Below are 26,740 nucleotides of genomic sequence, written 5' to 3' on the forward strand. Positions count from 1 at the left end.
TTCAGGAATTGAAAGAATTATGGAATGTTTTCATTGGTTCTATTTAGAACATAGAACTTTCTCGAAACACGTTTTCGTAGTATAAATTACAGTGAGAACAGACAAAGGATAGTTTGAACGATGCTTATAAAATATAATTATCCAAATTTTACTGTAACAGGGACTGATATACAATTAACAAAGTTCTCAATCATTGTCACAAATACGGTAGTGTAATGAATACTATTACAATTATTCTAGATCACTATTACCGTTGTCTATTTTTAATATTTGCGTACATAATTCATAGTTCGAAGCTTGTTTGTGTTTCTCGTATGAAACCTTTTTAATACACGTTTTAAAATAATTTCTCTCGAAAAGTTTTTATCATGAAGATTTCAAAATATAATGTCTACTCGACATATGTCCAATACACGGGTCTGGCGAGGGACAATTATCGGCTGGAAGATACTATCCTTCGATTCACTGCCGAAAATAGAAAAGGACCGCGAAGCTCGTGTGTCCGATGCTTAGAAACTTCCCCCGTCTAGTAAAATGCAGTGCTTGCATAAAAATGTCCAATTCACTACTCTCGAATAGTTTAAAATTGACGAAAAACAAAAAGATAAGTTACATGATTGATTAACCAATTCCTTTCAGTTGGACACCAATGTCTGAGACAGTGCCAGTCGAATTTCAATCTGGCGGAGAGCCGAGATGAGTGGCAAGGCTTCTGGCAAATATGTCAACAGCTCGTTAATGGAACAGACAGTTATTAAACGAACGCGAGTGGCAAGAGGTGCGAAAGGAGGAGGTAATTCGATGCGCTCGATTGAAGTCCCACACTAACGAGCGTTCTATTGACGCTTAGACTGTGCCAAAAAAAAAAAACAGGTCACACAGATACTGTTTCCCGTTCTTACACCGAAGTGTTAAACGAATACGCAACAAATTTTTTATCGTCCGCGGTGGAACATTAAGCGAAAGAATGACTACGATTTAGGTCAATCAATTTTCCGTATCCCCGGGACAGAAACAAAGATCGAAATAAAAATCATTCGTACATGACAGGAACACACACACACATGACTGACAAACTGATAATTGTGTTAGTAAATTTTTGCAAATATCTCGCAAAACCTGCGATTATGAAAACTGGTGAAACGTCCCTTTCTCGTTTCAATCGATCTTCTTCAAAACTTGCAGCGAAACACTTCTTACGACAAAATGCAACGCATAAATTGACGAGTTTCCTTTTTTATTGTATAAACTTCCTGACCCGACGTAAATTCAAATATTCGTTGCAACGTAAACGGCGAAACAAGATATGAAATAAAAATGTACACCAAGTCGTTAGAGAAACCAGACTCGTGGGATTAAATGTTTCAGTGCTTAAACGTTGAATCTGCAGGGACCCTTGATTGTTTATATTTCACCGCAATTCGACCCTAGGAGGTAATAAAATTTTTAATTACAACCGGTCCGGGGTCTGGTGAACGCTCCGTGTGTTTTTCCTTCAGCTGAACGACACACGTTCAGCGGTCCCCGAGACTTCGTAACGTAACGTCGCAGAGGGACGAAATATTAATTTCATTTCGGGCGAGATTAAACGTTTTCTCAAATAATTCATTTCGCTGTCCAAACACAAATTTTAAGTGTCTTCAGGTCTAGAGCCTTAGTTTACAAAATTTCAGTGACACAAACGACGAGGACTTGTTTGGACATTTTTCTAAAGAAATCAGTTTTGTATCGAGGTTCTGCATTCATATTTTCCATGATTTGGACTGTGCAATGTAATTTTGTTGAGGGAAAAACACTTAAAATTGTAGGAATTATAGTTCCTTCAAGAGCGGCATGCGAAGCAGTGACATGATTCCAGCCGCTCTGTCGATCTGAAACAGACGAAACGAAGTAATATTTTCATTAGTATGAATGTAGTTACGGCAGGAACTATAAAAAATAATATCTCATTATTCAACAAAATGGCAGCCTTTTGAAATTCAATTTCTCTTTCTAACAGATCGATAGAGATCTACTAAAAAAATGGACCGCAAAGTTGACCTTAAGAGCCAAGACTCCGTAGATTCGCGATAAGGTAGAGTGACCACGTTACCGACAAAAATAGGCGAAAAATGGTTTTACGTGCCTCAACTTTTCGTACTTATATGAGAATATTTTTCGCTGGAAAAGGGCTCATTCGAAAGAGGAAGGTTCAATCTAGCGTGCGCTGGTCATGAGCTGACGAGATTATGCAGATATTTGGTAATATACGCGTTAGAAGCAGGCCAAAAATTGACGATGCAATTTTGGACGATCCAAGCATTTTTATACCATTGGATGAGTTTTCTGGATGAAATCGAGAGTAGCGCGCGCTAGAAAATATCTCCAGCTACAAATTGAGCTGTATTTTGTCTTGATTCTCTGTGAAATAAAGCCAAAAACTTGAAGCACGTTTCTGGCGTCACAATTCATAATAAAAAAAATGTGACAAGTTTAGTCACAGATGACCCGTCGAATCAAGACCAAGACTGATCTTGAGGAAGTCATGAGGCTACCCTAGGCCCTTAACCTTCAATCTCAAAGTCAAAAATGTTTTTTATTGCATCGTACAATACTCATCGCGACGAACAAAAGTCTCAAAGGAACCATGGGTTTCGAGTCGACCGTTCTCTTAGAAAAGGACTTTAAAGTTTCGAAAAATATTTCATTCCATATTTCTTCAGGCTGTCCTAAGATGATATAAACGCCGGGGGGGGGGGGATTCTACGCGAGAAAATAAATCGAAAATATAGAAGAAATATTTTTCATTTGCCTCCTCCTTTCTGAAAAATTTGAGTTCGAAAATTCGGCAAACACGCGTGCTATTGAATAGAAATCGTCTGACTCGTCTGTTTACGACCCACTAATTCTACTTTTCAAGACCACTAGACAGGCGAACTTGGCGGATTTTAAAGTCAATTTTCTCGAAAACGACGGGTCAAATGAATAAAATTTCATATAATGAAATGAATGAAAATGAAATTTCATTTTTTTTTATACAATTGGAACGTACTTTCTGTCACACGAGTAATACAGAGAAAAATGTAAAGCGTTCTCGATCGAAGTCAGATAACGGATTACAAGCAAAGTAGCAAGCGTTTGTCCGAGGTTGAAACTAAAAAAAGAAAAAGAAAAAGAGGATAAAAAGGAATGAAAAATGAGGTCGATGGCTAGCAAACGAAGAAGTGGTGAGAACACGAGGAAACTGAGAGCAAGTGGTAAAGCCATAAATCTAGATGTACGCGGCGAGAGGCCCTTGAGAATTTGATCGCCAAATGTGAGTAAAGATTACCCAAAGCCGAGCAAAACTTTGGTGCTGAACGAAACGATGCGAGCATGCAAAAACGAAAGAATCGTCGAGAAAGTAATAGGAAATTCTTTTCTTTTCAAAACCAAATTGTTTGTATAATATTATTATTCCTCTATTTTTGACACATAATATTTTGTTCTTACGTTCACGTGCAGATTATCCTGTTGCAATTCATCGAGAAAAATATTCCGTACACTTACAACAAACATTGAATTCAAATATAAATAATGCCCACCTACAATGTGATTTTCTTTTATGCTTGTACAGTCCCTGCTGTAACGCGGAGCAAAAATTGCGAATTGTATCAAATTTAATTTAATTTAATTCGATTTGTACTGAAACTGATTGTACTAGTTGTACTATTTAAACGAATAGTATATTTTGGCGTCCACTTCTACAGCTGAATTTTTTATCAAAAGATACCTAATCTTGCTATATATCAAATCGACTGGCAAGTTACCTCCAGTTTCAAAAACGAAAAATACTTCTCACCAAGAGAGCAATGACATTGTATATGATGAAGGGACAAACTGTTTTGTATAAAAGATTTGTATAGTTTTTTTATAGTGTCCTACAGTACAGTCTTTACTCGATATATGTCCCAAATATCTAGCCGATAAAAGTCCCAGAACTATCCCCATTGCCGTGGGGTATACCCCGTGAGAGGCCAAGAAGCTTCGCTACGTTCGCTACGTTAAGCTTTTTTACGTTCGGTAGTGTATCAAACAATAGTATATCGGCATAGTTAACCGGCAACTAGTAACCTAGCACTAATGTAGCTACACCGGGCCACATCTGTTACAATTACTTAATAACTAAGCCAGATCCTTCACGCACTGTTGATCGGTTACTAGTGACTTTGTAACGAACAGTCTATAAACTAGCAAACTCGGCGGCCAAACTCGGCGACTATTGCAATTGGCAGTTTCGCGTGGACCGTCGAGCAAAATGGATATCGAGAAGGCTGCAACAATTAACACCTTGCACTACTATTTATTTCGTGATTATAATGATTAGAAATTCTTCACCGTTCTGAATTTCATAGAAAAAAAAGATAGTTTATATTTATTGAATGCTTATGTTTTTTGCAAAGGACATATATTAACTACAACAAAATAAAATTTTAATTCGGTTTAAAGGAAATTAATAACATACATATTTATTAGACTCTGTTCACAATCTTCATCACCAGTCTGGTACGATATTGTTGGGCAAGGGGTTAAACGGAGATTCAATACACTTTTGAAATTGATTAAAACCTTCTCGAGGCATCAAATGTTTAGTTTGTTCCTGATTTGATTATTCAGTTCTTAAAATAATTAATTACTGTGCCTATATTATATATACTTTATTTTTAAAGCATAATGAATATTTAAAAAAAGATATTAAATTTTTTTCATTAAAATCAGCTAATAAGTAATAGTCATATAATATATCTCTTTTTAAATATTCATTATGCTTTAAAAATAAGTATAATTAATATAGGCACAGTAATTGATACACCCACAGTAATTGGACTCCTTACCCTACATGCAAAAGTTTTAGTCCTTTTTCCAATTTTGAAATTCAATTAGTTTTTTCAGTTTAATTTGCATAGAAATCTGTGGAAGATTATAACCATTATGCTTGGCCAATTGAAAAAGTCTGTTCTATTGTTTTCAATTGATTAGAATTATTTATAAAAGAAATAAATGTCTACGTGGCTTCGATATCTTACAATTAATGCAGACAATTTTTATTTCACACAAAAATCTAGAGTCTTCATCGTGCCTGTGCCATTTCAGTGAGTTCAAGTATTACATTTTGATAAAACACTCTAAAGACGTTATACCAATACATTTTTTAAATAGTATCTAGTGTAATAATTTATTTAGTATATTAATAAATTTTAGGAAATAAATTTTTCAAATCGCAAAATGAGGAAAAGTCGAAAAAGTAAAGAAGATGGGAAAATTTGCTGAAACATGCGTAAAGAGATACAAGAACACGATAGTCTTCCTACCTACTATACCCACCTTTTTACACCAATAGATAGATATTACATATGTTACTATAACGACTATTTTTCATCCTATACGCACGTATTCTTTAGTAGCTGCAACACGTTTATGGCAACACGATTATGGCAACACGTGTAGCGCATAGTTGTAGAAGACCGTAAAAAAGTAACAGCACACTTCATTCAATAAATTATTGTGCATGCATCGTGTATGCAGAACGAGTTGCCTGCCGCGTGCACGTGCGAAATAGAAATATCTTCATTGTTCTTGGTGAAATGAGAAAATGTCTAGAGATAGATGAAACTGTTATGAAAAATATGATGCCGTAATTGCCTGCGGCAATGACCAATTACACAGTTACATGCTGGATTCTACTTCCATGAACTAAACCAGGCCCAGGCACCTTCTTCCCCTCTGTCGCTTCACGGCTCCCACTCAGTGTCGTCAGAGGAGGGGAGGGAGCACGAATTGAGGGGAAAAACTCTCTCCGCCAGGACCGGAATATGCACGACAGAGACGGAACGCGTCACGTGACCCGGCCGCGGCGGAAGCGTGGGGGAATTGCGCGGGAGAAAGGGAAATTAGAGTGGGGGAACAAGTTTTGATTTGGCGACACTGATCCCACTGTCAGTGTACCAGTTCCCTATTAGTGTTCCTGATTTCTCAACATTTTTCATTTCTCGAGAAATGAGGAATAAGACTACATTTCTCGATAATTCTCGAGAATTTTTAATAAAATAAAAAAATATTGGGAAACTTTTACCAAACTTTTATAAAGTGAAACATTACGCCTTTCTTTTGAAATGACTTCTTAAGAAGCAGAATGCGTCTAATGTAGAATCAGACAATCTACTTCTTTTTTTTTTGTTTACAAAATCTGTAGCCGTAGAAAAATTTCTTTCATTTTGTGTGGATGTTGGCTTTATCGTATGCAGATCATCCAAAAGTTGCTGAAGATTGGGTGTCCTTTTTCCAGTGGACTCAAAAATTTGGAATTCCTTTGTTATAGTCCGGAATTTATTTTCTTCTGCCGCTAAACTCTTGACACTAAATTCTTGAAGGCTATCTGCAATTTCTAATTCTAACTGTTTTTTCCAGTGATAGTTCCTCGTTCTGAGAATCTGAAAGTTTTTCACTATTTTCAAAAGAATCATTGTTACATTTTCCAAAAAGTCTGCTTAGAATTTGTTTTGCCATTTTATATGTATCTGCCTTGGATGTTATATAAAAAAATGTATCTTCTGAATCTTTTTGCAGAGACTCTATTTCTTCTTTAATAACAACAAGAAACTCATTACTCAATTCAGTATTCAGTTTTTCTAAAGTTTGAAATAAGAATTTAAGAGAATTTAAGAATTTATATGTTATAAAATAAATGAGTTTCATAAGAATTTTCCTAGATTTAAATTTCTCGAGAAGTACTGGAATTTCTCGAGAAATGAGAATAGTCAATTATAAAGTTTCTCGAGAAATTCTCGAGAAAGAATTCTCGAGAAGGAACACTATTCCCTATCAACTATTTTATGCTTTACGTCGCGTCCTCGTGTGACTGCCAATGTATGCATGTATGTCTACGCTCGACAGGAGTTTGGAGGGAGGACCCAGGAGTAGGGGGAGGAGTCGTCTGTGGCTCTCGAGCCGCAAGTTGCCCAGACTTGAACTACACGCTGGTAGTGGCATGAGTGGTAACCAGAATTTTCGGAAATATTCTTAGAGCAGCAAGTGTTCCGAAACAAAGGGGATGAAAATTCGCCACGAAAATGCTCAAACGTCGCAGAAATACGAAGCTTTAGTTCATAGTTAGAACTCTTGTGTAGAGGATACCAATTGAAAGCATCAGTGATCGCGGGAAACTATTCTCATTAACACTACTTAAATGATATGTCGAACGTATTTCCTGTTATCGATAAAATGAACTTTCTATAAATGCACTTTGCCACTGAACAAGAGACATTTACGTTTTTAAATATTTTAAGAAACATCTTAGGATTGTCACAGATCAAAGACGAATAACAATATTTACTATCAGACTGCGGATCTTTATACAAACTAACAATTATACGAAAAAAAAAATTAAATGAAAATGAATCTTCTCTTTTAATAATTTGAATAATTCAGAAATAGTGTAACAACATTCTCAAATTCTTCTAATGTCTTCACAGTTTTGTAATTCACCTACTCATTTTCATAAATGCCATAATTGCCATAGCTAACTTTCAGAAACTATTTGAAAATTCTCAATATTAATTTAATTATATGGTGAATCTATAAATCAAATTCACATAAATACGTAGTTCTGCGGAAACTTAAAATTTTACCATGTAAAAATCAGAGATTGGAGTAGGGTTATTTAATTGCACATAACTCTTCGCATTCTTTGGAAATGTTCAATTCAACGCGAAATGCAGGAGTTTCATTTAAGAGGACTTTCCATCTAAACGAACACGTATACGTAAATAAGTGAAGTGAAGAATTCAGTTCAAAATGTTTCGTCGAAGGCTGAAAGGGCAAAATTAAAAATTATGAGACGGTAAAATAAAGAGGGGAAAGCAGTTACTCCAGACGCGGACGGATTTAATGAAAGCGAAACGGAACAAGGCCGGGAGATGAAATTACCGCAAAGGAAAACGGCCGAACGCGATGATGAATGATAATTGTCTGTTACATTGCGCACTTAAAAGTGAATCCATTATTAATTCAATTCCAACGAGGCCATTTTCTTACTTCGTGCGACATCATAAATCTTGTTTCCAACCTTTACGTGTAAACTACCCTTACTTTACCACTTCGTCGTGAATAACTTTCGGAACGACAAAAAAGCAAGTTAGACTAGTTCGTGTTAATAAATCCGTATCATTTTCATGCATTCCTAAAAGTTATGATATAAATCCAAAAAGTATTTCAACACTAAATTTCCAATTCTTGAGGAATTTTCAATATTTGAACTACGATAACCTCGTTAAAAAAACGGTACAACAAATCTGGTCTCATTTCAAAGCTTGACACTTCTGCTTACATAAACCATCGTTCATTTTTACCTAAGACAGTTTTGCATGATGTAACAGATGTGGAAAATTAAAGAGAAGTTTTCCTACGAAAATGCTACCAATTTTAGCGTCTCTAAAAACATTAAAAAAAATTTTCCGTGAACGAATTAATGGTGGATTTGAAGATTGAAACCTCCCATTTGCAACGACGTAAAAAAATTTCACGTACGATACGTACGGGCTGTTTTATTAAGCTCTGAATGAAAGGGGTACGGCTAAATCTACAGTAATATAAGGAACTTGTTGCTCTCGTTTGTTCTATAAAACAGTTATAACATTTATTTTTAAGGTATCGTAACGGGAACATTCGTTCACGCAAAATTTGTTTAACGTTTTTTCGGAAATTTCAATTCACATTTCTGGGAAAAAATGGGTCTTCAGTGTCTCAATTACTACATCGTGTAGAAATATCTTAAGGTGAAAATGATCAACGTGTATTGTAAGGAGTAGCTTCAAGCTTTAAAATGAGTCCAACTTTATTTCTGTACTATTGTTTTTCACGAAATTACCACAGGTTAAATATCGACAATTTTTCTAGAATCGGAAATTAGTTAATTGCATTTTAGAAACGCGCAGGTGATTACGTTTTTCAAATTCGTAATTGAAAAGCAGTGGATGGCACAATGCGTAAGCCAAAGGTAATGAAAATTTACGTTAATTTTACGGTCACAAGATGGCCAGTTCCAATTAAAACATCGAGGTACGATAAAAAAACATCCGCTCCTTTCAAAAAAGCACATCGCGAGAAGAATCGCTTGGCACATGAAAATATTGACCGAGACTGGGACAATGTAATTTTCTGTGACGAGACCCCTTTTTCGGCACAATGTGCCATTAACTGAATGCGGTCTAGTTTTAGTAGTGGACTTCTACAAAGGACTTTTAAGGACTCGATCAAACTGTAAGTTGCTTTAAAAAAAAAGTAATAGTCCCAGACAACTTGAATGCTAAGAATATGACGTAAAAGCCTCATTCACTGTCTGTCCAAAGACACTTTGACTGCAGTGACCAATGTTTGTCAGGAAAACGATTTGAAGTTGGAATCATTTGTCTGCTGCTGAAAGGATAGTCACGATCTCAAAATATGAAACCTGATTTTCACAATTGCTAAACGCTAATCCAATAAGAAAATATTGACAAATCTTCAAATCAAATCGAATCAAATTCGAAAAATAGATAATATATAATAATAGAATTATTGGGCCTTATCAAATTTTTCTTGCTAGGTGCAGGGAAATATCGTTTGAATTTAGCTTGGTCAAAGAATTTTTATTTAAAATTACGTTTATTTATAGTCGCATCAATATTTAAGTTATTAGCGAATGGAAGGTATTTAAAAAACTTATGTTACATTAATACTGATTTTAGAGTTCGCGGCTCCTAATTCAGTATCTAATAATAATTCTTAAAACATAAGGTAGAATTTAATTTTTGTTGTCAATAGTTTCGTTTAGCTCATGTATTCTCCAATAGCAACACATCAGCATATTATACGTGACGATCATATTTGTAATACTATAGTGTTCACTCTTTATATGTCCCAAATGCCTAGCCGATAAAAGTCCTATAATTATCCCTGTTAATAATTCCGAGGAGTGTAAATATAATACGGGTCGGGTATATCGGTGTGAGACCACTACTAATTCAATAAAAAAACTTCCTTATTTTTCACTATTTCCTGTTTTCACTATTGTCCGTTTCTACATTCGGCGTAGATCAAAGATTAGTATCTCCTGGCCGATATATGTCTCTGGCTAGACCCGTGATTTGGACATAAATCGAGTAAACACTGTAATTTCAATACATACATGTTTATAATAACAAGTCTGACACGAAATTACAGTGCAAGGGATTACATACAAGTTACAGTGCAAGGGATTACATACAAGTTTATTAAAATTCTTGCGTGCTAAAATGTGATTAGCATTTCCTATAGGTGTGTAAATGTCCGTAATCTAAGGTTAACTTCTAGGCCATTCACTTCTGTGTCATTAATCAAGTCGTACGTGTATGTAACTAGACGCGTAGCTTAGATTGGATGCATCGCTCTTGCTCGCAACACTCTCTAGTTTATTTGTTATAATCGCTTCGCGTTCACGTGGAATTGCTCCGAAAGCTTTTGCCGTCAAAATTTCGTATCGCCCCTAACCATCCCTCAGAGGTCCCGGAAACTTTAGCTCGGCAGGCTAGGCAAACAACTTAAAGTGGAACTACTCTTATCGGAACATCGGCTAACCGCACTCCGCCAAATTGATTTCTCCAGTTAAACAGCATTACTGCGACTCGTCGGCGAGATGGTGTAGGCGTTTCCGGTTCAACTGTCCGCCATCGCAGGCTGTTATCAAACTCACCTCGGACAAGCTCTTCAAACTATTAACACAATCGGTCGGAAACTTCCAATAAAAATTCTCTGTGCGAATCGCTGCATTGTACTTCGTGGCACAATGGCTAACTAGACAAAACTACATTTCTATGTTTTTCAACTCTAAATTGGACTCGTTTTTTCTTTTTTTTTTTTTTAACGTGGTCAGCGCAGACCGAACGAAAAGTAATAATAACTTTAGTTGTAGTTTCAATGTAGTCGGAATAAAATGCAGTCCTATAGTAATAAATAAGATTTTTTGAAGCAATTATACTTCGTTTTCCCAATCACGAAAAATGGAACTTTAAATACACCATCGTGGATGTGAAATTATTTAATCATGTATTGCATGAATAATAATAAGAATTTAACTGAAACACTTGTACTTCAAGACTATATATTTGCGTCCCAAAAAGGTTCCATAGATCCAATAGTTCTAAAAAAAATCTTAAACATTACTTGTTACACGAGAAGCCCCCTAACGTGTTCAAGTCAGGGGAGACACGCTGTGCATCGAGTTGTATAAAATTGTATCAAAGCTTATCGCACTCGCTGCCGAAACTGCTGGGTCAAATGAATCAGTTAAGGGTTGATACACTGTCTCGTCACCAATCGAAAAGCAATAATCATCTATCAACGTCCGAGCAAATTTCTTCCCGCTAGAAAACTGTTCGCGAACACCACTGCTCAATCTTCGTCATCGAAAGAACCGCGCGCGCGGTAGACAGCCGGGGAGCACGAACGTCACCCGATTCTGGAATATGTAACTGGAAAAGTGGCCAGTCAGGTCGGTGAATCGGCATAAATCTCGATAACCCAACCGTGATTTATCCCTTTTCCGCGCGCGCGCTATACCCCTACGCGGCTAATCTCAACACTATCGAAGAATTCCTCGGACTCGGCCAGCCTCGGAGCAGCTGGAAGCGTTGGAGTTCGGTTGGCGGGGCTGTAGTTGCTTGAACGATATTTTGCAAGGGGCTGAAACGAGAAACGGGACAGAACGGGGGTAGAGAACGAGGGTAGGTTAACCCGACTAGGTGACTCGACGTTTCTATTCCAGACAGAAATCGAGGGCGAAAAGGAGAAAGAGAAAGTATTGGTCCCCGGATAATTGAACCTTTCGAATTGGCCCGTGATCGTTATCCTTTGCCAGCGTAACCCGGCACGGTCACGGTTAGGATAACAAGGGGATGTTCCTACCGTTCTTCTTTCGGTTCTCTTAGATGGGCCAACCGGAGTCGCCAGATAAGGGGAATTGACGCGAATCGAGGGGAAAAAGTTACCCTCTCTCTACCAGTACCTGATCAGTCACGTGACATTGTGACACACACTCGACAGAGACGAAACGCGTCACGTGACCTGGCCGTGGCGACAGCGTGGGGGAATTGCGTCGTAGAAGGGGAGGAGTAGAGTGGGAGACAAGCACTGGCGACTCCGGAGTCAACGCACGGAAAGGAAAAGAGAAACAGTCGCGTCGGCAGGAGAGAAAGTCGAGCACTGGGACGACGCACAGTGGTCCAAATCGAGAAATTCAGTGACTTTTTGTTATAACTTTTGTACCATAAGAGTTATCGGGATGAAATTTGCACTAAAATTCATTAAAAAAATAGTCAATTTGAACTAAAGAAAAATTAATATTTTTTAAATTTGTTAAACAATAATTTCTTATTAATTTTCATTGATATTTCTCACTAAAAAAAAATTGTTTAAATACAATCTTCCAAACCATTTTTTCTTTCTAAGTGTGTATTTTATATTTGTTTCACACATGCAATGTTTAATGAATTGGGAAAAATGTAAATTTGAGGAGTCGGTTAAGGTAAAAACGTCACATAACTGTGTCAAAAGATATTTTTTATAATAATTGATAATATTTGTAATATTGTATATAATATAAAATAATTTAGTAACATTTTTGTAAATCTTTTGTGATAAAAATGTGATAACAATGATGGTTTTATAATATAATAATAATAACATGAAATATGAAAAAATAATATTTGTTTATACTTTGTCAGTCTTCATTCTCAAATGGTTTTGTCTAGCATTATTTTTTATAGTCCATCCATTTCAAAGCCTGCCTTTTCTATGATTTAATTATTAATAATTCAGCTTCTGGTTCTAAATTTTGTATTCTTTTCTCACATGATTTCACTCGCATTGCTGACATGTGCGGGTCCGATGTCAATAAAAGTCTGTAAAATACATCTTCATTTCTTAATATTCTGTCTGATTTTCTTGTATGTTTGTATCTAAATTGTTTAAAGTCTTTGTGACGTGTTTCTTGAGCCTCCTCCGATAATTGTCCGATTGGTAATAATGCGTGTTTTATTACATCTGCACCATGCATTAATAACTTATGGACTGAAGCAGGCATGGGATACCAATCATATAGCGCTACAAATTGTTCCGCAGTACTAAGGGGACGCGACGCGACGTAACATTGTCAGTTTTAAACTGCTATAATTTGCAAAGGCGGAAGAGTGCGGAAATAATTTTTATACCATCATATAGAGGAAGGTGTACTGAAAATAGTCCAATTTGTTAGAAACTGGGACTTCCTGGGACTTTAAAGATATCTCTTACCGAATATAAAAAATTTTTTTAATTTTCTCCATTTAGTCCAGCATTAACTTTTAATACATTGTGCAGACTAATTAATAATGTAAGACACGATTTCTTATCGCAAAAATCTGCTCTTTAATTTAAAAAAAAAAAAAGCGCGAGAAAATATTAAATAGGAACGTCAGGGCATCGCATCAAAGTGAAGCAATTTTTCTCGTGAAAAATACTCTTCTTAAAATGTCCAACTTTCAATATTTATTACAACTATAATATTTAATAAATTGTACTAATTTCTCCATTTCCGAGGTCTATGGACATTTGGGAAGCAATGTTCATTGATCAGGTATCGATGCATGAAAGTTCATTTTCGGGCCAAAAGTCACTGAATTTCTCGATTTGGACCACTGTGCGACGGTATGTTAAAGGGGATTATCTTGGACCACGAAGTCGGCTTGCCTAGGCGGACACGTGGAAGTAATGCGATATATATATCGTGAATGCTCGGTTATGCGGGCCGGATTCAATTGAGATCCGTTCTGACTGATAACCCGCGCGAAATTGTCCTACGCTCTGTGTATTCTCTACGGAAAGAAATTCGGACCGGGACAGATAATTGTGGACCGCAAATCCTCTTCCACGATTTAACGCCATAAGTAGGATTTTCTTGGAGATCCCTGTTGTTGCGAGGAAAAACAATCATTTGGTGTAACGGTCAAGCGGTTTCGGTTGACTTTATTGCATCCGTAATTGACTTTCTGTGTTCCGTGAACGGATACGCAGAGTGTCTCATTCGAAGTGTACTACTCGAATATCTCTGAGATTATTAATATCGAAAAAAGTTTCAAACAAAAGTTATATGGTTAACATTCTATGTTAACAGCGGGTTACAAACCGGGGAAAGGATCATGGAAACTTTTAAGAGGCGAAATGAGATGTTGCGACGAAATAGGGTTATTCAAGACAAGAATAAATTAAAAACAAACAAGAATAAAATTATTCGTTACAAAATCAAATTATAAAAATAATGGAAAGTAAAGGGGGGTGTAAGTACTCATTACTACATAAATACGCATTATTGGATAAATAAATTACTTTATAAGCATGTTGTCATTTTGTGCTTGTTATACAACGGTTTTGTTTTGTTTTATATTTTTACATGACTGAGATGTAGATTAATATAAATAGCTTTTATTTAGTCACCGTTTATTCACGCTTACAATGAGTCCTAACTAAACCGTCAAAATTAGAACATACGTGCGACGGAACGAATATATTACAATTTAATAACCATAATAGTTTTGTCATTAAACTAGTACTGTCTCAGTACTCAAACTTTTATGTAGTAATATTAACAATATGATACTTTGAATAAGAACAAGTATTACATTTTAAAATTGTATGGTGTTCCGAGTGAGTTTCTCTGATAATATAACAACAGTTGGATATTATTTGCTCTATATGCTTTTAAAGCTGTACATATACACGCACGACTTGCATTCACAGAAATGTTAAAACCCTATACAGATATAATTTTACAATATTCTGAAAGTGCTTCGCGAGCACAATGTTGCAGTCACCGAACCGTGTGCAGAATAATCGTGGTTTATGATACGAAAACTGTAATTCGTAAAATATGGGGACGATGATAACTGTCGAAACAGTGCTCCAGAAAAGTTCGCGGAGATCATTTTTCTGCCGCCCGAGTGTTTCCGGCGCGGCGACTCCATCTGCGGAAACGGCCGTACGTCCTAAAGTATCGGAATGGATGTCTGTCCGTGAACTATCGATTCGCGATGTCTAATTTCTTACGTCCGTGACGCATCGGCAATCCCATTTCCAATTACCGGAGCAAACTTGTCGCATTTCGGACGAACAAGTTTTGCTTGAATTGGAAAATCCTGCTGGCCAAGAAATTGATTTTAGCCGATACTGAATCTGTCACGTTCCTCGCGTTACGTCCACGCTTAAATCCATTTCGCAGTTCCGGAATAATATCTACTTTAATATTTAGTACTCGAAAAACTTTCTGTCGTTCTTTTTGATGAATAAGTAGTCCTTTGTTTGGATGGAAAAATAGAGAATATGTAATTCCAAGGATTTTCCATCGTTTGCCATAACCTTTTCTCACTGTGATAATGCATTTTCACCATAAACTTTTACAAGCAAACACTCGACATTCGGCTAGATGATTCTTTAACACTAGGTTTACGGAGCACTAGAAGTGACTATTTTACATTACTTTATAAAAATGACCTGAATGTATCGATCAAAGTTTGTAGCCATTTTTTTAATAATATATACCCAAAGAAATCAATTTGTTAAATAATTGCTCATGGATGCATTTGTACAATCTCAATATTCGCAATTTAAAAATATTAGAATCCGCCATTTTGACGGGTCCCGTAAATCTAGTGTTAAAATTAATTAATGCATCTGTTTCGTGAAAGCACGGAATTCACCGTTTCCAATGTAACGAGAACACTTGCTGATCGTGTTTCGTCTTCCACGTGTTTTTGTAAACGTATCCTCTCATTGCTATTCATAGAACTCGCTCGCGCGAGTTGTTCCGTTCGATTTGGAGACACCCTCTACAATCATCCTATCATCGTATTTCACCTGTACCAAGATTACACGTCTCGCCGTACCATTCGCAGCCACGAAATTCCACCGTGGCGTGGTCGAAAGCTGGAAACGGCGGAACGCCGCGTCGATGCGCATTTTGTGGACAACTGTACAAGTTTACTTGAGCCACCAATCAAAATAATACAAGACACACCCATCTCTCTTTAACACGTTGACTGCCATGTCACCCACACGTGGGTGACGAAATTATTTGTCCAAGTTTTAAAATGAATTTTTACGTTAATACATTCATTGTACCAAATTTGATTAGGATCAGTAAAATGTAAGAAAGTTGGAGGACTGCTCAATATCATGCATTTAACTTTTTTAATTTTTATTTCATTAAATAACTTGCTTTGATTTTATGGAATTTTTGAGGTTTCTAGTTTGGCAGTCAAAGTGTTAATAAGTATCTTCATTTTAAATTCATTAAACGGAGGCGTGGCTAAACCGAATATGGTACGGAAGTTGCAAATTTAAATACTTCGGATTGACTACTTAAATAAGTTTCTACCGTTCGTTTAATAAATAGAAGTCCTTTAGTTGGATCGAAAAGAGAGAATATCTAGTTCAAAGTATTTCCAAAGTATTTTCACACTACAATGTTTACTTGATACATGTTCACAACAGGGGTCTACTCAGGGACATATACCGGCTAAAAGATACTATGTATTCATTGATACCCGTATTATGTTTACAATCCTCGGCGACCGAGGACACTCGAGCTTTGTGGCTCCTCACGGGGTATACGCTGCGGTAGTGGGGATAATTCCGCGTCGTTTATCATCCAGGCCTTGGCGACATACAGGGTGAGTCACCAAACGTTAGCACCTCAAATATCTTTGTTGTTTCTAAAGATACGTAAAATATGGTAAGGACAAAGTTGAATGGTACAATGGGGCTGACACGATGCAAAAAAAAATTTTGTTTTTATGTCATTTTTTTTTGGAGATATGAAGGTCACCTTGACTTTTTTAAATGGAACCACCCTTTTTTAAACACCTACAATGATAGTCCCTTTCATTAGGAATTCAGTGACTATAATTAGTCCAAGGTCATTCAAGGTCAAGGACAGAAAAAACGTATAAAACTAAAATATGGAAGCAGAATACGTTTATCACGGTTGAGACTTGTAGGAAATAGTAAACATACTATGGTCGTAGTTAAAGTAAACATACTAAGGTCCTTCAATATTATTCAACATTCTTATTTACTATCAGTATGTTTCCAAACGCGATTCCGGTATGTTATATTCGATGACTGAAAAGTGTGATATGATCACGATTTACTGTGAATGTAGAAAAAATGCAGTGCAGGCCCGACTACTTTATGAAGAAAGGTACCTCGAGCGAAACACTCCTTCTAGACATACTTTCACTAATACGTATAGGTTGTTTCGAAGTATTGGAAGTGTACATGCAAGACAGTACAAACGTAAGAATCCCACGACTAATGAAGACAATGAAATTAATATTTTAGCAGCTATAGCTGTCAATCCTCACGCGAGTACGAGAAAAATTGCCCGGGAAGCAGGCATAAGTCAAAGTAGCGTAATACGAATTCTGGCCCGACATAAATTTCATCCGTTCCACATATCGCTCCATCAAGAATTGCACGGGAATGATTTTCAAAATAGAATTAACTTTTGTCAATGGGGATTACTTCAAAATCATTCATTTTTTTTCTAATGTCTTGTTTACGGACGAAGCAACATTTACTAATCATGGCTCGATTAATCTACGGAACGCCCATTATTGGTCTGTGGATAGTCCGCACTGGCTGCGAAAAATTGATCATCAAAGACAATGGAGCGTAAACGTGTGGTGTGGTATTTTGAACGACAAAGTAATTGGACCATATTTCGTTAACGGAATGATGACGGGACAGAAATACGCTCAATTTTTGCAAGAAGATCTGCCAATTTTGTTAGAAGATGTCCCATTAAAAAATCGCTACGATATGTGGTACCAACATGACGGTTGTCCTGCTCATTATGCACGAGTAGCAAGAGAAACGTTGGATTCTCGATATCCAAACCGATGGATTGGACGAGGCGGAACAGTTTCATGGCCAGCACGTTCGCCTGATTTAAATCCACTGGATTTCTTTTTATGGGGTCTGCTAAAAGAGACCGTGTACACGGATGCTCCAACAACAGTTGAAGATATGCGTCAGCGTATCATCACAGCATGTACGAATATCACGTCGGATACACTTATCAGAGTTCAACATTCCTTCAGAGCTCGTTTACAACAATGTATCGACGCAGACGGCCATCATTTCGAACATTTATAAAATACAGGTATTCTGCTTCCATATTTTAGTTTTATACGTTTTTTCTGTCCTTGACCTTGAATGACCTTGGACTAATTATAGTCACTGAATTCCTAATGAAAGGGACTATCATTGTAGGTGTTTAAAAAAGGGTGGTTCCATTTAAAAAAGTCAAGGTGACCTTCACATCTCCAAAAAAATGACATAAAAACAAAATTTTGTTTGCATCGTGTCAGCCCCATTGTACCATTCAACTTTGTCCTTACCATATTTTACGTATCTTCAGAAACAACAAAGATATTTGAGGTGCTAACGTTTGGTGACTCACCCTGTATATAGAGAAATCACTATACATGCATACATTCGCAGTCACACAAACACGCGAGGCAAGGCACGGTATGGGCAATATGAAATAGTTGAGAGTGGATAACCGGTACACTGGTAGTGAGATCTTTTGGAAAGCTGGGTTAAAATAGACCCAAGTCCCGTCATCCAAATGTTCAGTTACAGCTGTGTAGAACATTATAGACACATTAACAATCATTGATGTTAGCTTTGATAAACATTTTTAATATAATCGTGTGTGAATTATGAATACGATGCTACTAAACAATGTCATTAAAATTTTCAGACCCATAACCATTCGGATCATTAATCATTTCTATGCGAGCAGCGATGCATTTCAATTGTAACGACGCACTAATCAATGATAATTAGTGGCCATTTTCCAAATTACATCTCCTCGCGTTTGCAATAGCTATTTAAAGATAGAAACGTCAAAATGCTTTTATGTTGAAGGCTTGCAAATACAGGATGTCCCTAAAATACGAGTTTAGATGCAATTACGAATTACGGATAATACGAAATTAGATTGATGCCAGTTTTAGAGATAGCAACGTTAACAGAGTGAACCCCAATTTTAACCAATTAAAAACTCACGATTTTAACCTGCTTCGAAATGGAACTTCGTAACAATTTAATCTCAGATATACCTGCTAATAAAAATTGAACAAGATCAACAAAGAAGACTGACCTTTCAGTCAACGAGCACGATCGTCTCTATTTTATTTATGTCACAGTCGTACATAGCAGTTCCGTCTATCTTTTCGACCATTTCCATTTATTATGACCGCTTCCGTAAATCTTGCACTAAAAATACACTGGCTCACGAAACTGTTCGAATATTTAGTTCGACATTTAACGTAGGATATATAGATGTTAAACTAAAGCATTTTAAAATTGTACGGTATCTCTCGCAAAGTTCTTAGTATACAGGGTGTACCTGAAGCGTCACAAACTGTTTTCTCAGAATCTAATGAAGACATCGATTTCATTTTTTCATATCCAATAAAAAATTGCTTCGAGTAAATACTATTCAATTCAATGAGAGGTACAGCAATAAGAAAAAATCAATACTACTTTCCATTTCAAAAATGTTGGTGGCCCCCGTTTCCCCCAATATTACCCCGAAAAAATGTAATACATTCCAAAATATTAGCCCCCGTTTACCGTTTAATAAAAAAAAAAAAAACAATGAAGTCGATATCTTCATTAGATTCTGAGAAAACAGCTTGTAACAATGTAGTTGGTACGCCCTGCACATCATTTTAAGGTACGAAGCTAATCTTTGAAGTTCGGTCATCTGCTTTTACTGGGATACCTAATTTTATTTCAACATCATGCAGTGGTCGTGCATTCTTTTTACATGAGTGGAAAAACAATACATAACGATAGCATTGAGTGATGCTTCGTCAAAATGTGTTGATTAATCGGCACACTATTCGTCGATCATAAAGAAAATTCTAAAACGGAGATGACAGTCTTATAGATAGACTGCAGATTTTATGCACTTAATTGAGTAGATGAAATTTTAAATAGTAGGAAAATGTAAGAAATTTAAAGATGTTACCGTATAGTTTTTTAACCTTTTAAAATTATTAACAGAAGAAATAATATTTTATTCGGTTTCTATTCCCTGCAATCAATGCAGACCATTTTTATTTTCCATAAAGCAGTCTACTTATAAATGAAGAACATAGACGACCGAACCGTTACATTTCTATCGCAGTATAGGCAAGAAACTTGTGATCCATTGACAGAATGTGTTGCGTAGAATGGTGCTTACTTAATGATTAATAAGTTTATTTCGAAAAAAGCTGTGCTTGTTAATCGTTACTGTTCAAAATCGGGCATTTGATACGCAACGACCTGATAGTTGGAATTTTCCCGAAATGGGATCTTATCGAGCTACATAAAAAGTATCTCCCACCGACAAGCCTCGCCTTTTAAGGTTGCTTGCCGTCCAAGATCCCTCGGTTGATCCGCGTTCTATCCGATAATCTAGACGGGAAGCCGAAACGACGAGCAACGGCGAGAATCAACCGGGTATCAACTACACCGGGAAATTTCCACGAATCGTGTTATCAGCATTTTTCCCGGACGCGGATAGATCCAACCTGATCTATTGCAGGGAAATTTCGTTCCGCAGGCTAACCGATTTCATTTGAGGGCGTAGAACGTGAGGCTCCACGATCTCCCATTTAGCCCATATTCCTGAATGTTAGCCAGATAAGGAGTTTAAACAATATGTAGGTAAATCGCATAACTCATAGACCTCTGAGTATTTAATTATAGGTGGAAAAATAACATAACTATCGCACTGAAAACTGACGAATCCCTAGGAGAGAAGAAAATGTTATTTTGTAATTTATCTCTGTAAAAAAATTTTTTTTTGAAATCGACATTTTTTAAAAGTATGCCTCCACTATTAGACAGTACAGAAATTATAATTTTTTTTTGTATGAAAATCGTTTTTTTGCCGCCTCGGCACCACTGTGCGACGGCCGTGAAAAATGAACGTCGCCACGGTAGATGGGGATCGTCAGAATTGATCATTCCGTGGTAACGTTATACCATCGGTCGTTGATATTCCTCGGTCGTAGAACGTGACTCTGTTCGCACACGTCGATCGTTCCGGCACATTTCCGTGATACTCGCGAAAGATACCGCGCGCCGTGCCGCTCGAACTTTCGTCTGGAACGGCCATACTTTCAGTTCCGAATTGCCTGTTGCTGACGTGAATCGATTTTGTCCCGATGAATTCCCGCCTACCGTGATTTATGGCAGTCTGTGTTCGGCTCAGAACAATTTCCGGTGATCGATGCACTGATTGAATTGATTCCGGCGATCTGGAAAGTTCATTATTTTAAGTGCTCCTGAACGACTTTCGGGCTACAACTTCCCTGATCCTTGGACACATCTGACGATTTCATGACAGCCATAACTAGATCCATTCTACAGTTTTCGTTCGATATAAGGCGTACGATGGTTTTCTCGCAACAAGAAAATCTCTGTCCCCTCTTTTTCTTTTGAAGTTGTCCGCTTGACACCGCTTAGTGTCGGAACCAGAGGGTATGTCATAATCTATCCTTTTTCAATGAAAGATGGCGCTGCACGGTCTGCACATAAACTCTGAGTCCACTTAAGAGCCCTCATCCGAAATACGACGAAAGCCGTCCCGAGCCACCGTCTTATATCGCAATAAAGCAGTACAGCAGTCTTTACTCGATATATGTCCCAAATATCTAGCCGATAAAAATCACAGAACTATCCCTACTGCTGCGAGGTATACACGTCTGGTATATCGGTGTGAGACTAGGAGACCACTACTACTCCAATAACAAAACATCTTTATTTTTCAGTATTTTTTTATGCGACTTTCACCAACGAATTCCTGGCATTTTTTATAATGAATATGATATCCAATATAATATAATTCCGATGAAAGAAACGCGGATCGTCGAAGCGTTCCGGAAAAATGAAAGACTGGCGTGAGCTCAGGCAATTAAATAAAAATTTAAACTTTTCTATTATTAATTATTTTTTATGAGACTTTCACCAATATATTTTTGGAATTTTTCTGATTCCAATAATACCAAACACGATATCATTCGGATTATAGTTATTTTTCATTATTAAAAATAATTAAAATAATAATAATAATAATAATTAAAAATTATTAAATAAAGTATTATTATTATAATTATTAAATTATTAATATTATTTAATATTTATTAAAAATAATGAAAAATAAAGAGGTTTTGTTATTGGATTAGTAGTGGTCTCACACCGATATCTCCGACCCATATTGTATGTTACACTCCACGGCGACCGAGGCCACTCGAGCTGCCTAGTCCTTTTCGGCAGTGTATCAGAGAATAGTATCTTCTACCCGATATATGTCCCTGGGTAGATACGTGTTGTGGACAAATATCGAGAAAACACTGTATGTATTTTATTAATTCCTTTTAAATTGAAATGACAATTCTATTTCGTCGTAATCAAAATGTAGGAATTGAGGAACAGATAGGTACACAATAAATATAAATTTTCTTGTTTTCCTAATAAATTATAAACATTAAAGAGGCTCTAATAATTGTAATCGCAATATGAATCTTGGTGCAAAGGGTTAAGGAAACATGGAACGTCAACAGAAAGTGACCCGTTGTTGCTTCAGTGTGTACGTAGCATTGCATTACGTCTTTGTACGTGCTCAAATTTGAAAAATGTCTCATTTAAGAGGTTAATAAAAATAGAAGAATGGTCTGAGACACCGCGGTGTATTCCAATAGCGAATGGTGCAGTTATCAGAATATCGATGCACTGAACATTGTACAACCGATTGGTACCCTCGTTCGCAATACGTCGAAAGCCGTCCCGAGCCATCCGTCTTATATCGAAAGAAAACTGTAATTCTAATATAGCAAGAACAGTTACTTTTAAGATGTTTCTTGAATACCAGTTGCCAATAAATCTCAATGAAATTTTCCGAACAAATCTGAATTTTTAATATTCTGATTAGAAATAATAACCATTTTAAAGTATCAATATTTTTTATTTACTAGTAACGGATATAAGTCAATAAATCGTTTCTTTTCGGAACAGTCTGTATTATTGTAATTTAATTATCGCGGATACAGTTCCAGTACAACTGACCTGAAAACTCGGACCTTACAAAGCCGTTGAACCACTTCGACATCTGCCATGGAACAGAGTCAGTTTCCAGCAGCTGCTGTCTAGAAACATCGGTTTTATCGCTAACGTAGTTATCGTAACTAATTCCTACGTGCACGAAACAGAAACTAGACGGTTGACGGTCGATGGTACAAATTCGTAAATTACGTCACTAGCTCGCCCAAACGAGAATTGCAATTCGTGATCTCGTAATTCGTAGATGGACAACAATCTGCAGTGGGGATAGTTCTGGGACTTTTATCGGTTAGATATTTGAGACATAATCGAGTAAAGACCGTAATGAGAAAATGAAACGTTTTTGAAAATACCTCTTCCGGTTACAGAAAAATTCTGATTTCTATATTCTTTTACATTTAAGAACCTTTCTCTTTCCGTTCCCAAAGCAACATAAAATGTAAGAACGATTTTTCAAAAGTGGTTCGACGGTGAACGTTTTAAATAGAGTTAAAAAGTTTTGTATAAAAAATGGTACGCAGTAATGTGATAAAAGACAAAACGTGAAGGGTTCGCCACTTTAAAACAACTTCCTTTAAATCGCTTCAATTCGTCCAGCTTAGCGGAAACTACTCAGATAAAGCCAGCACCTGCCTCCGGAAAACTGAAATCCACGGTTAATTCTACTGACCATATCGAAGGCGAGTTTCTACGACGACAGTGCACAACTGAATCCCCCAGCTTCTTAAGAAACTCCGCGTCGCTATCTTTCCCGGACCAACTACAGCCTCGGCTCGCCATTGGCAATTCCGCCGCGCCATTCGTATGGAGCTGGGAAACTTGACTGAGATTTCCGAGCAAACAGACTTGAGTATATCCTTGATACCGTGCCCTCCCATCCTGTTAACACTAGTTTCCCACTTGTAAACCGGGATCAGCATTATACTGGGCAAAATGTAACGTGCCACGGCGATGGATAAAAGTATTATAAAAAAAATCAAGTTTAAAATTCATAGGTTGCAGTATTGTAAAACACTAATAAAGAAACGTAGATTTCAATACCACTCGCAGTTTTCACTGAATTTTCCAATTTGTTAGAAAATTGGGGAAAAATGGTGCACGCGTGGTGCATTTTTAGCAGTGCATTTAGACACGTGCTACTTTCCAAAAGTATATCCGATTAATTTGATTTGTTATAAGCTATGTTTAGCGTTCCGAGGCCTTCCAAATTGCGGAATAATTTTTTTGCGGAAGTTAATTTTGAATGAATTTTATTCCAACGTCAATCGATGCGAATTGTCATGCGCACTTTGTATCTCTGTGGAAAAACGATATACATATCGATGATAGCATTGCGTGAATGTTGGTCAAAATGTGGTGATCAAAAAATGCTGCAAAATGGAGATGACAATCTTGATAATGAAGAACGTGAGCAACAATGGTGATTCCTTTGGTGAATAAATTGATTTAGAAAAAAATATGAAAATCGGACATTTCATATATGGCACAACCTAGTAATATTGGAATTTTGGCGTAGGGTAGAAAATAGATTCTACAGAAACAGAATTGGGGATCGCGACGAAATCGAATTGCAGATCACGTCGGGATAAAGTTCGGTATACTTGCAATCGAATAACGAGTAGCGATGTTCCCCGATGGCTGTTATCGTGTCCCTCGTTCAATCGGACCCGTTAAAGCGCGGGTAATTCGAAAGTAAATAGGAGCAACGCACGAGATCCTCTCTCCACAAGAATTTCACAAATAAATTTAGCCTTGCGCGTAAACAAGTGAGAGACATGTAATAGGGATAGCCGGGCTTCCAAGCACACGTCGACGGCGTATGTAAATTCTCCACGTGACTGGCATTTTCAATGTATTTGCAGTTTCCGTTGGTCTCGAGAGAAATAGCTTCCCTGCGGGGCACACCGAAACGCCGATAACGAAAGATTTTCATTGACAATCGAACGAGAACTTATCTATCTCGGGGGTGGGCTGTGGCTTCGTGAAAAATAGCAACAGTAATACCGTTTCGTCGACGTTGCCCAAAGTATTCTACGGAATTCTCATACCGAAACCGCAGGATTTTCCTTAACCCCTTACCGTGCCTTTCAACTCGGAAGATTTCGGGCTCAAGCGATGCTCACACATGTTCGCGAAAGGAGTGAATGTCGACTCGTAACATTCATGTTTTGTTCGAACTTTTGAATACCAGTCAGACTCGTGATATTTATGATTTTCATAATATTAGCTGACTAACAATGTTTACATTTGGCCCGAAATTCTCATCACGAGACACACTCATCAAAGTACGACAAGGGGTTGAAAGTCTGGAGCATAAACAGTTTTTGTCATCGTCCCAAAGGTAAAACTAAAAATTTAGAAAATGCGTTCATTGTAATTAAATAAAATTACATCCGTTCTTAAGTTCAGAAAGACTTGATTTTAAGTTAAAAATAATTTAGCATTTAATAATTTTACTATTCAAATTTGCAGTCAATTAAATACGTACTCACGTTTTTATTAAATTTCTACTTCCCCTATAGTATCTCGACTGTTGAATTTTAATTTTAATAAAAAACAACAAATGAAATTTTATTTATATACGTTATTTACAAATAATTGTCATTTTGTTTGTTATGTAAAATAACTTTTAACCAATATTGCAATCGAATATACATATAATCATTATGAAATTTGTTTTGAAGATAGAACGAATTCCTGACAAATTTCCAAGTCATAAATGAAAAATTCTCAGTCTCGAAATCTGCATGGAGTCTTCAATTCCGAGTTATCGTTTTTCAACTTAACGACTATTGGTTGTTTAATAGTTTCTAACAATGTATGATTCGCTTACAATTTTTTTAACGATCCTCAAATTATTTTTCGATACAGAAAATAATTGGGAATCCCACTATAATAGCTTCCAGTTTTTGAATATGCATCAACATCCTGTAGAAGATCGATATATTTCAAATAGGCGAGCGACCGCAAAGTGATAACACTGATGAGTGAAAACGGGGTTTTTAAAGGAGTAAAAAAAAAGAAAAAAATACGCAAGGAACGGGAACAGCTGTCTAAAAGTGGCGCCTACCTGATAGGTTTCCGTAATTACCAATTAATGTGGAATTACACGGTACGGCGAGTCCTGTCAACTAGCCTGACGAAAATCTCAATAATTAGCTTCGTTGTGATTCTGACGCTCCAGATCCTCGCACGAAATTATCGGGCGTCGGCTTAATTGAGGGCCCCGTAATTACTTCCAGCCAATCTTATCGGTGTTCCGCGAGGGGCATGGTCGATTGTACCAACGAAACTTTCGAGCGACCGCTCATAATGAGTTTCCCTCGATTTGAAATCGAATTTTCTGTTGTTACTGGGCAACGCGATGTCTCCCTAACTATTCTAGACAAAACTGTTCTATTATATTTCCCAAATTACAATTTAAGGAGTCCCATGGAAATCACCAGCACAGATTTCACCGACACCAGTCTTGATCAATAACAAAACATTGACCGACAAAATTGCTAATAACATTCTAACTACTACTAATCATTAATAATCATTAATAATAACT

At 36.8% G+C, this 26,740-nt stretch overlaps 1 protein-coding gene and 1 long non-coding RNA gene across 2 annotated transcripts in view; one reads left to right on the forward strand and one right to left on the reverse strand.

Moving 5' to 3' along the window:
- The window catches only part of LOC143355058 (uncharacterized), a 285,284-nt gene extending 279,115 nt beyond the window's left edge, over positions 1–6,169 (reverse strand). The window contains exon 1 of the long non-coding RNA XR_013082443.1: positions 6,086–6,169. This is a non-coding gene — a long non-coding RNA (uncharacterized LOC143355058). The remainder of the gene's footprint in view (positions 1–6,085) is intronic.
- The window catches only part of Nmdar2 (glutamate ionotropic receptor NMDA type subunit 2), a 478,712-nt gene that overhangs the window by 327,439 nt on the left and 124,533 nt on the right, over positions 1–26,740 (forward strand). The window lies entirely within an intron of this gene.

Source organism: Halictus rubicundus, chromosome 6, assembly GCF_050948215.1.
Source record: "Halictus rubicundus isolate RS-2024b chromosome 6, iyHalRubi1_principal, whole genome shotgun sequence".
Lineage (NCBI taxonomy): Eukaryota > Metazoa > Arthropoda > Insecta > Hymenoptera > Halictidae > Halictus > Halictus rubicundus.